The sequence below is a fragment of the Mauremys reevesii genome, linkage group 2, assembly GCF_016161935.1.
Source record: "Mauremys reevesii isolate NIE-2019 linkage group 2, ASM1616193v1, whole genome shotgun sequence".
In the NCBI taxonomy this organism is placed as follows: Eukaryota; Metazoa; Chordata; order Testudines; family Geoemydidae; genus Mauremys; species Mauremys reevesii.
In genome coordinates, this window is record NC_052624.1 from 226900678 (window position 1) to 226913614 (window position 12937).

General features: G+C 39.4%; 1 long non-coding RNA gene across 1 annotated transcript in view; it reads right to left on the reverse strand.

Moving 5' to 3' along the window:
- Positions 1 to 12937, reverse strand: part of LOC120398749 — a 57787-nt gene that overhangs the window by 4374 nt on the left and 40476 nt on the right. The gene's annotated exons all lie outside the window — the stretch shown is intronic.

Here is a 12937-nt window from a genome sequence, read left to right on the forward strand (position 1 = left end):
CTCCCTCTGGGGCACCTGGCATTGGCCACTGTCAGTAGACAGATACTGGGCTAGATGGACCTTTGGTCTGACCCAGTACAGCCATTCTTATATTCTTATGTTATGTTCTAGGTGGCAAAGTATGTGAGGACATTAGTTATTAGGCCAAATTCCTCTTTGGATGGATATGCTTGTCTCCCACAGATTTCAATGACAGCCACATGGAGAGCAAAGAGCGTTGTCAAGCATATTCATCCCAGGGCATAATTTGGCCCATCATTTATTAAGTTTTTCCAGATCATGAAAGCAACATACAGTTTATATAACCACTATCTCTGTACAGTTAATGGTGGGTTTAAAATCCTCATTGACATTTCCTATGCATCTAAAACATATTGGATTAAAATAGCAGGGCCTGCTTAAATCAATACCTGTTGAAAGTGCTGACTTGCTAAAGGAATTAAAATATGGTGCAACAAGGTTATCGATTTATCAGGTTTCTACTTGAATAATCAAACAATTCTCCTTTTAGAATATCTCCAAGCCACAGTATATCCAGTTCAGAAAGTCTGTTATTTTCAGCACTTAATTCTAAATCTTGTCTTTGCAAATGTTTTCTATCCCTGCCTGATGTTTTTCAGCTTGCAGCTATTTCTTTTAATCCAAACAATGGTAATGGTTTATGTAATTATGACTTTGTACATGATCTGAACTCCCCATGGATATTTAGACTCATTATCTTTAACCTCCTCCACCTTTGTCAGTGACCTTTCACCTCAGAACCTCAGCTGGGGATCAGCTGCTGTCTGACTGTGAAGAGCAGGATGGTTACTCAGGCCTGGCAGTCAATGGGCAGTTCATTAAACCCTCTGGAGTAAGACTGTCTCAAAGAGGGAGAAACTATAAAGACACTTTCTTCTTTGGTTCTGCACAATTGACTGGAGTCACTAGAAACTGTCTGTGAATGGGTTCTTCCAACATGTGGCCCTAGAGGCCAAGCTCCCCATGCAGTTATCTCACTCTGCTTTGCTAAGAATTCTATCTATTACTGGGGGAAGAAGGGGAGTGAGGAGGAAATGTGCAGATTTTTTGTAAATGGTTTAAACTATTATTTAAAATGTTAGGGTCATTCAGCAGCTCCAGGCAGATTCCTTCCAAATCCTTGCTTTACCTACATACCCTAGCCTGGGATGTGTACAATACAAAGATCTGACTAGCCTGGATTCCACAGATTCTCCCAATATTCATTAAAGGTCCCCCTCAGAGATGACTGTGTAGATAGTGTCTGGCCCCTCCAACCTGTCATCCTCCTCTACGTGTCTCTACTTCTCTCTCTCATAACTCTGAAAGATGATATAATGGGAGACTCTCCAAAATCCTTGCAGGGAGGCAGGTTCCTTCCTGCACCTTAGGAAACTGGATGGTCGAGCACAGATGGTTGAGAAAGCCCCCAACTAACAGCTAAGAAATGGAGCTGTCAGCCAGGAGAGAATGGAGCCATTGGGCTGAAGATCTCCCACTAAGCCAGCTGGATGGGAAGGGAGAGACTTGTAGGATCTCTGCTCACTTTCTGTACAATACATGTGTGAGGCCCTTTGGTTGATTAATCTTGCTCAGACTGATTTAATGTCACCAGGAGGTGAAGGGCACAGACTCATCTTGAATGCTGTGCAGTTCTGGCAATCCCATTGCGAAAAGACTATACAAAAAGTCCAGAGAAAGGCAGTGAAAATTAGGGAGGGAAGTTTTCATGTGAAGTGAAATTGAAAAGACTAGGATTATTTACCTTGGAAGCTGGACAGTAAGAGGAGATATGATAGAGGTATGTAAAATAATACATTTTTAGTACTAATGTGGGAATCCTAATCTGATTTCATTTGTCTGGTTCAAACTCTGAGCTGAATGGGAAATTCTCTTTTGTGGGAATGTATGCAAAGTAGTAAAAATGGGAGTGTAGACTGTGGGAACCTGGGCCATTAAAAATGAATCTCTTTAATGAGACTGCTTGCTATCCCTCCTTAGTGCTTCTAATACTCCTTGGCCACAATTGGTTTGATGGTGGTTGTACCAGGACTTTCTGAAGCCTTTGCTCTTCAGCAGGGCCACTGAGAGCGGGTTTGGGCCCCGATGAAAACATTTTTTTCAGGCTCCCCCACAAGGGTGGACCGGCTAAACAGAGGAAGCCAGGCCCCCTTCCGGACTGCCAGGCCCCGGTAATTTGTACTGGCTTCCCCCTGCCCCCATCGGCCCTGCTCTTCAGCTCTTTGCTCGTACCTCTGTTCCAACAAACTTCTTTCTTTTGGAACACTGCACACATAGAACACTGCTTTCATCATACCACAATATTCATTACAACTTGCACAGGCTAGGAAGTCAAAGGGTGAAATCTGACCCTATCAAAGTTAATAACAAAACTCCCCATGACTTCAGTAGGGCCAGGATTTCACCAAAATATTTCCCCTTTAATATATTCCCAAAGATTCAAAGTTAATAGACAACTCGCTTATATTACATCTAGCATTGCTGAGCCATGCATTTAATATAAGATATCAGAAAACGGTGCCAACCAAAGCTGTAAAAGTTGGTAGCTTTCAGCTTGGAAAAGAGGAGACTAAGGGGGGATATGATAGAGGTATATAAAATCATGACTGATGTGGAGAAAGTGAATAAGGAAAAGTTATTTACTTATTCCCATAATACAAGAACTAGGGGTCATCAAATGAAATTAATAGGCAGCAGGTTTAAAACAAATAAAAGGAAGTTCTTCACGCAGCGTACAGTCAACTTGTGAAACTCCTTACCTGAGGAGGTTGTGAAGGCTAGGACTATAACAGCGTTCAAAAGAGAACTGGATAAATTCATGGTGGTTAAGTCCATAAATGGCTATTAGCCAGGATGGGTAAGGAATGGTGTCCCTAGCCTCTGTTTGTCAGAGGATGGAGATGGATGGTAGGAGAGAGATCACTTGATCATTTCCTGTTAGGTTCTCTCCCTCTGGGGCACCTGGCATTGGCCACTATCGGTAGACAGATACTGGGCTAGATGGACCTTTGGTCTGACCCAGTACGGCCGTTCTTATGTTCTTATGTTAGCTACATACATATACAAAATGCTTCATACCTTTCATGCTATTAAACCATTGACTTCCCTGCATGAGAACTACAATCTGAAGAAATGTTAGGGATGGAGCGTAAGTTCTGTGAACACTTTGCTTATTTGTTCACAACCAAAACAATTTCTCCATAGCTGTAGCAAGAATAAAGCATGCAGAATGCCGTTCAGGCAGGAAAATTGACCCATTTGAGTAGCATATACCATATGATAGAGAGACTTCTAAAATAACCAAGGAGCACACTGCAATGCCAGCTACAACAAAACAAGAAGGCGGATTAAGTATTGACCCCTGTACTGGAATCTAGTTTTACTTACAATTGAAATGATTGTCCACTTGCATCCTTCCACCTGCTGTTATGAAATTCCAGCCCAATACACAGTACTGAATCACTATTATCCTGTCTAAGATACCATAATAAAAACTGGCTAGTAGTTTGAATGGGTCCTTAGAGATGGGCTGGCCAGCTGGTTAGGAAACATTGGATATAATTAATATAGAATGGTTCTTTTTTGCTTCCAGTGGAGTTAATGGGCATATCTTTATGCCTTCCATCCTCTTACAGAATAGAAGGCCCTGGAAAATAATATTAGCAACAGGTTGCTATCTGTAAGTTCTTACTCCACTACTATGCTGCAAAGCCTGTACATTTGGTGGCACAGAACAGACATGAGCCTTTTATTTTCCTGTGTCAGAACTTGTGTTTTAATTGTCAATAAAGTACTTCAGGTGGAATTTTCAAAAGCAGCTAAGTCAATAGGACTTGTGCTTCTAACTCCATTTTCAGGCATTTCTGCAAATCCCACCCTTTGATGCCAGCTAAAAAATGTTGCTTTCCTTTTTGAAGTTAGCAACATGCTTCTCTTCATAACAGTAAACTTTATCCATTGGCACTCTAGTCTGGTACAGGAATGCTGTTCGAGAAAGAATGACTCCCGCAGCAAAGATGGATATGTGAAGAATACATGGACAGCTTAGCTTAGCATTAAGGTCTTTCTTCATTGAGTTTGATCCCAGTCCCACGAGTCAAACTCTAGCTGTCAGGGGACTTGTTGTAAGTAATGGTCATTTGTGTTTCATAATTATCTTGAATAAACGCAATTAGTTCCACATTCTGCTGTTTTCTTCCTAAGGCATTTGTAAACATCCTGCACTATTCTAGCAAATAGCTTTTGGCAATCATTAAAAAAAACCCAAAGCAAAATGGTTCTCAGTGGACCCTTTTAATTTATTCTAAGGAGCATGCCCAGAGGAGTAATGAGACCTACCAGACAGTAATGACAATGGGATATTATCTTTCATTTAGATAACCATTGTAACCTAGTTTAAAGTATCTTTGCTCACAGTCCTAATGTGGTTAAACCAGGATATAGTTGGAAAGACGTAAAATGAAGAGTTTTCAATTTAGGATTTCATTGTATTCCCATGAGTCAAGCCAATGTATTTTATTTAGTATGGATGTAAACTGGGCATCATACTTGCAGTCTCATGCTTAAAAATTTTGTACAAAGCTGTTCAAAAGTATTCTAAGAGCAAAAGAAGAAGGAACAAGGTCACAACATGATTTAAACACGCAAAACATCTTTTCACCATAACACAAAAGTATCCTAGAAATGTATTGATATTGAATGTATAGACACGATGGTTGGGAGATTAGGGAACTGGAAGCTCAGACATCTGATCTATCATGATCACCTCTATGACATGGGGAAAGTCCCTTATTCTCTCTGTGCCTCATTTTCCCTATCTCTAACATAAGGATAATAATGTTTATTAATTTTTGTAAAACACTATATAATTCACAGTAATATTATTTCCTACATAATAGCTTGCAGCCTTTTAGTGGCACTGTATTACCCATATTATTTTTATATTGTTAAATACATAGAATAACATTCAACCAGGAAAATAGATGAACAGTAAAACCAGCCTAGAGCAACCACTCATGGGAGTTAGCAAAAGTGGTCACTTGTAAGAGGTGGTCTCTCTTCAAAGGTTTGCTGTCTTCAGAGCTGGGCAGCGGGAGAGCGGCAGCTGCTGGCCAGGCACCCAGTTCTGAAGGCAGTACCACCAGCAGCAGCAGTGCAGAAGTAAGGGTGGCAATCTCATATCGTGCCACTCTTACTTCTCCGCTCTCCGGCTGCCCAGCCCTGAAGGCAGTGCTGCCGCCAGTAGCAACGCAGAAGTAAGGAAGATCGGTTTCTCCTACAGGTTTATTTTCATGGATGGAAGTAAGAAAATGTGGTTGCTGGTCGCAGATGACAGGTGGTCATTCTTCACAGTTTCTTTACAGTTAAATTATAGGGGGGAAAACTTTTCATGGCTTTCTATAAGTAGTCGCTCATGACAGGTGGTCTCTCTTCAGAGGTGGTCGCTAAGTCAGGTTTTACTGTACATTGGGGAGCAGGTTTCACTACTCCCAGCCCATTAAATACAAAAAGGCTCTTCATAGCTCTTCCTAGGGTACAGCAGCAGCAGCTTTGCAGACACTGCTAAAGTAAGTAGGCAGTTAAAACTGGGAAGAATATGTCAATTGGTAAAATTAGCTAAAAAGTTACTCGGAATTTTGCCCTACATTTGGACTATCACATCTGAGGCAAACTTTTCGAAGCAAACTGCTGAGGACTGCCAAGTTAACAAGCTGTTCTATGCTGCCAGGGACATATTTATGGACATACTTTCAACAAGACGTACCTAGTGCTACCAAGCTGTGCTGTACTAAAGAGCAGTAAGTATCAGATAAATTGATTTTTAATAAAGGATTTCACACATGGAAATTATTAAATTCAGATCAAATATTCAGAAGTGCACAGACAAACCCAAAATAAACAGATTTACCATAACAATAAAGTTGCTACACAAACTAAGAAAAGCCACAAAATTCAAAGTTAAGAATGTAAAACTCTTTAAAAAATTCTTAATCCATGAAGTTTTGAAAAAGACACTTTAAAGTCTATTAAGAATGATGTGGGGTTTTTTTTCTTTTAAATGAGGGCTGGGTTGTGTCTCTCTGACTTTAATGCTACTTAAAAGCATTTGTTTTCATTCTGTTAATTCCCTTCTTTTTAAGATAAATTTAAAAAATATATATTTTATGAGAGGGCAATCAAGGTGCAACATTTACTCAAGAACAGCACTGTGGGAAGGCATTCCAGCATCTGAAGGAAACATAACAGCAATACTACAGTAATGAGCATGATATAAATGCCAGACAAAGGGCCTGATTCTACGGTCCCTCCTCATAGGTCACACCTATTGATTTTAATGGCAATTCCTAGCTTAGAATCTTCATGATCAGTCCCTAATCAGCTAAATATGAAGGATCAAATAGTCCAGATATTAGCTTCTACCAGTGCAGACTCTGTTAAAAGGCTGTTGGTGAGGGAAAGTCTGCTAAGAAGAGTGTGGCCCAGAGACCATAACAGTTCTTAAGCAGAAGTTTGTGAAACATTTGACTTGACCATCATTTATACTGTGATTCAAATTTGACCTGGAGTTCTGAACCAGCAGTGATTCAAATGATTATTCAGCTCCATGAACTTTTGTCAAAGCTAGATAGTCACAATTGATTATAGCTGTGTATTCATGCACATGTTGAGATTACTGTTCTCTTGTATATTTCAAGTCAGAACCATGTTGCCTAGGAACATTTATGTGGTTATGTGATGATATTTTTCAGTATTACCACTAGACCTGTCACCCCTCTGAGGACTCTGAACAAACCTATGCCAATGTGCATGAACTCACACTATTCCGAGGCCTTCCCAATGAGATTCAAGTACTGGAAAGCAAAGCTCACTCTAAACTGAACCTTTATCAGAGTCCTGTACCTGCAAACTGGTTTGAATTTAAAAAAATATTGTGAATCATCTCATTCTTTTACATAACACCTTGCACCAAGGATTCCAATTCTTACACATCATAAACATTGTTTCTGAGTTGTCATAGTCTCATGTGTCAATAGGTTAGAAGTGTTTGTAAAGAACATGTATGCCTACCTTCAGGAAATCTTTTCATTATATAAACATAGTAACTATTATTTTTAATGCTTTAAATAGTTACCCACAGATACTTAGCAGCCTTACAAACTAGCACCGTGTAAAATTTCAGTTTATTAAAAAATCAAAGGGTCAGATTACTTCAGAAGTCAGAAACTACTCCCAATGGTTTTAATGGGGGCAAAAACAGATTTTGAGTTACAAAAATGCAAACAATAAAAAGTTTAATCTAAATAAATATTTGGCACTTAACTCAAAAACAGAAAATGGCCAAGTGTTTCTTCAGTTCATTCCTGGGCTCCCACCATGCACAAAAATTTATTTTATATTTCCATTTAAGAATGCCTAAAAATATGTATTTATACAAAGCATCTTAGCCTTGGCAGCTTGCAAGGTGCTATTAGGAGGTATTGTGATCTATCAGCATCAGACATAACAATATCTGTTACTCAAACATCTGATTGCTTACAAGCCAGACTTTATCCTGTTTAATAAAATCCTTACTGAAGTTTTTTTTTCCAGTTTTGGTAAGAGATATTTAAGCAGAAAGAGCAGCTTGTTTCCTTGACAGCAGAGTACCAACTGTTTTGGTTTTCTTTGTTCTCTGTCTGTTCAACATACTGTATCCATAGAAATAGCTGCTGTCCCAGAAGTACAAGTATTTTGTATTATATATACTCAAATACTAGGTTAATGCAACATTAGCTTTGCATAGTTCATGTCAGAAAAAAGTCACAAAATAAAAAGCAAAGGTTCCTAAAGAAAAACTGCACATCCTGTGTGCTTTCTGGTTTATATTTAACATCTTAAACATTATGTATCAGTATTAAATGGCTACATAGTAGGAAAAAAAGAATATTAAATGTTACATATGCACCATGTGTCTGAGTTAATGGAAACTGTATATGTTGCAGCTCCTGTCTTTTGTGAGCTCTCACATATTAATAAATGTTGTTTGTGCCTAACATGCACCTTTCAAACATTCTCAATTTGTACCCAAATGCCGCCACCTCCATTCTCAGTCCTGAAGACAGAAATAAAACAATGCCCCAAAAAAAAAAGCGTTCTAATGGAGTTACAGAGTGATAGCATTTCCCACCTCCAATCTGCAGGGCCTAAAAAGGCACTAGAAAACCAGAATCCATGAGCATCCAGGCACCAGGCATCCTAGCCAGGTGGAAGCTAGAAGCACCTGCTCACATCTCCCACCTCAACCTTGAAAGTATGGCAGAGCCTTAACTGTGCTACCATTGATCATCAGACCTTCAATGCACTATGTGGTGACAAAAAGGCTCTGGCAATAATAGTTACAGTATGTGAAATGTACATTTTGTTCACCCCCCTGGTGTTAAAAAAATTCCCAAATGGATTCTGTTCAAATTTTACAAAAATATTTGCTTTGGTAGCTGCCAAAGCACAAACATTTTCAGTGTAAAAGGAGGATTTTCTAGAAAACTATGAGAAATGAGGAAGAAAAATTATGAGAAAGAACCCCTGTTTTCACATCCTAACTGAAATGGTTTTGTAAGCCTAACTATAGCATTTACTACCAACACTAATTTATAAACCACCAAATGCATGAATAGAAACTAGGAAATTGGATACACAATTAAAAGAAAACTATAAAATGTATGGAATACTCTGCTACCAGAGTCCAGAGTGCTTGGCAGAGCTGTGTTTACATTCAAAAGAAGGGGAGAAAGGAAGGAGGTTGGGGGGAAGAGTCTAGAATGCTGAACAGCAAAGCATAATTAAATCACAAATCATTTGATTTCAGGACAAGACCTAATTTGTAAATGACTTGGGACAGGTTTATCTTCACAGTTCTCATGAAAACAGGACTTCCCACAGTACTCAGCTATCTAGCGCAAAGTAGCATTCTTATGACCCTGGAATTTTTAACTAGTGAAGAAAATGAGCTGACTGTATTCTGGAGAATGTGAACCCCAGTGCACTCTTGGCATGCCTGTCCCATGGAATATTAATGAGCCATAAAAAAAGGCTAGGATTGTTCCTGAGATTTACTTTGCATATGGTCTGTCGCTATGTAGAGAGAGAAACTATGCTGAAGTAGCAGCTTTTATGTTCAAACTACGTATTTTGCATGGGGGGGAGAAAACCTGTGTTGCCAAAGGAGGTTTTTTTTAATTTGATTTGATTTTCAAATGGCAGCTCAGCAATTTTGCAAAACCAGATTTCAAATATGGCCTTTGTGCAATTGTTTTTACCACTTTCTCTCGTTGTGCCCTTATATACAAGGGTAAAGACTATTCTTCTGCATCCAAGTACAGTGTGCTAAAGGGAGGATGAGCAGTGGGGAGCCCTGCCTGTGCCACTGTCCTTTGCCTGTTCCTGATTCCATGGCCCGAGGCAATGGTTTGCATTTTTAGGACAACAGCCGGCTATCTGCAAGCAGGAGACCACTCGTCAGGCTTCATTACTGCACACAAAATGACACAAGTGTGCCTGTGGTCACAACTGTGCTTATGGTGCGCTGAAAAGCCATTACATCTCATTGCAACAAAAAACTGCACTAACATACAGGCTGACCAGCTCCATAAATTGCCAAAAACCTGACAGGTCAGCTTATTTATGCAATGTAGTACCTGCAATGCAATTTCTGGAAAGAACCTATACTAAATAACTAGGGTCCAATGAATCTTTTATAGGAAGTTCTCTCTCTTCCTTTCTTTATTGGGTATACATAAAATAAACAATTTGTCTCTACTAGATTCCAATAGCAGCAGGCATTGTCAGCTGAAGTGTTTTACTCTTTTCAATATTAATAACCTTAAAACCATAGTTAAAAATCTAATGACCAATATCAGTGGATTCTCACGTTTGATAATGTCATTTTGCATTGTTTAAGTTTTTGATATTTTAAAGACCACATTGATGATTCCTATTTGACAATGTGTGAACAGGCTGAAATTGCTTTGCTTCAGTAATAATTATGAGTATGTATTTGTTTAAATAAATAAAATAAAAATAATAATTGGAGATATACCCATCTCCTAGAACTGGAAGGGACCTTGAAAGGTCATTGAGTCCAGCCCCCTGCTTTCACTAGCAGGACCAAGTACTGATTTTGCCCCAGATTCCTAAGTGGCCCCCTCAAGAATTGAACTCACAACCCAATGCTCAAACCACTGAGCTATCCCTCCCCCCTCCAATTTAATTCACATAATGAGATTGGAGTTTGTACAATAAAGTTATACATAAAAGGTAAAACTATAGGATACACAGGAAATACAGACACTAGGAATATTCCATTCCAAAGTAAAATAGAGACAATGTATGTGACATTTATCATTTTTATGTTTAAGTAGCACTCCCCAGTAAGTACTGAAAACTAAAGAACTTGGGGCCAGATTCTGATCTTGCTTGCGCGCATGTAAATCTAGAGTAACGTCAGGAAGTCAGGTGAATGACACCAGTGTATAAAAGTATGTGAGATCATAACCAAATCCTTTGTTTCTCAGAAAACCCTATAGGTATCAATGGAAAATTAATACAGGCTTGCATCTCTTCCTATGGCCGACCCACCCCTTTGCTCCCATTTATCCTTCTCTCACAGACATGCCTCTATCAGTAAACTGCTTTGATGAGAGGGAACCACCAGTGGTAGTGATAGTCCTCATACATATTCAAACATTTTCTTCTGAGAAGAGTGATTGACTACAGTTCTTGCATCAACTTAGTAATAACAATAGACCATATTTTCTACAGTAACATACCAGGCCTTTCGGCTTAGCTATTCATTTTCTTGAAATGTGAAGTGGAACAAAGCACTGGGCATGTCTCTATGTGGGGAGGGTAGTTTTCTGTAGAAAATACTTCAGGGGACTCAGCCATGTGGATTGAACTTTACCTGGAAGCTGCATTAAACTTTTCCAAGGCCTCTGGGGTTCAAAATATGTAGCATACTGTCACATTGATTAAATGTCTGGGTCTTGACAGAAGGTCCATCAGCTGCAGCTTTGAAGGCCACAGATATGATGGTGGAAGCATAAAAGCAGCCCATGGACCACTGATTGGCAATGCATTACTTTAAAAAAGATTGATATATTGTCACGGTAAAACCTGCTTGGTAACAGGAACTAATCAGCTGCAGGTTTGTCAGGATTCAATCATTAAGCTGCTTTCAGTGGTGACTCTAGACAGTGATGCTGAAATACGTGGATGTAGGTTTGCTGCAATATACTTCCTCCACTGTAATACAACAGTACATACAGTATATAACATAAAACTAATTGTTCATACCCAGGTCACCAGATTCTGATCTCAGTTACGTTGGTGTATATGTGGAGTAAATCCATTAAAGTCTATTGAATTACTCTGCATTTACCCTAAAATAAGAATTTAGCCTGGTGTGTTTTGGTGTTAAGGGAAGTTGTATCTTTAAAACAAACTCCATGGTCATACCTGCCTTTTGATTATATAACCATGGCCTTTTATGCCATGTTTACCATTCTATTATTTATACCAGGTCATCTACAAATAGCAATGGGAGGCAGTATAATCTAATGGCTCTAGCAGTGGGCTGATAGTCAGAATGCCCTTGTTCAATTCTCAACATGGTCTCTGTCCCAGGGTGCAATCCCTTGGGCAAGTAGAATATTTTGAGTTCTCTCACATTTACAAAAAGAAGCTCAGGCTGAAAGGTGACTTCACCCAAGAAAAATCACGCCCACACGGCATATTCAATAGGTTTCTAAAAGTATCATTACAGGATTTTCTGTTTAGTACAGTGCAGCTAGACTTTTATTTTTAAAGGAAGACCAGCCTTTACTCATGGTTTTTTAAAATAGCTTAATGACCTACATCTATACACATTTGACAAAAAAAACCCACACATGCATTGTATTTCAGTCTAAATATTAAAGTCAGCACCTGTGCAGTTCCTAATTCACATGTCTGGTAACATCACAGATAGCTGGGTGGGTAATAGAGTAACACCAATTAAAAGGAGTGGTTGTTATTAGTGGTTCTTTTGTTATCCCCCGAATGCAAGTACCCCCATAAATACAAAATGCTACAGATGAAATAAAATTTAAATTTAGTCATGGCAACAGCAATAAATACTTAGCATGTGTACAGCACAGTGTTTTATATCTTTAATGTGCTGTAAATATCTTAAATGGTCAGTCTCCCATTTAAGCAGGTTGCTTTTGAGCCATATTTTGCAGGTGTGTGGGGGGGGCGGGGTAAGAGAGAGACAATAATGTGTAATTGTATGTAAGAAAAACACCACTTTTCCAGGGGTTATGGAAGTGCTTGCTGTAGTAGAGAGAGAGCCTGGAGCACTGGGCCTGGTGCAAAGTCAGGCCATGTATTAAAACAGATGCTTACAAGTTCTCTGTCCAGTACATGAATTTGGCAATGTTACTGCCAGCGTTGCTAAAACATAGGCACTCCTAAGAAGTACTAGACACTAGATATTCACATAAATACATTCCAGGAGGCTAGTACAGATACACTCCAACCTCCCACAAGATATGATGGTTTGACAGAATAATGGATAGGGATGTTTTGTCCAAGACATCAGGTGCAAGGTACAAGGGGAGGTAACAAACAGATGTAATGAAACCTGTAAGGTGGTATGTAAATGAGTTATCCCAGTTGTTTGTCTCAGCCTATAAATGTTGGGGTACGTCGCCTTAGCCCTTTGTGTGGCTGAGAGGACAGCAGAGATTCCTGCTGCTGACTGAGCCGCTCCTTACCAGGAAACACTCATGTGTTAATGTACTTGTGCAAGTTGTTAGAACTGTCCCTAGAGGGCAATAAGCCTGGCTGCCCCATGCCTGTGGCCTGTTTTTATGACTGACATTGAGGTCTGCAGGAGCCC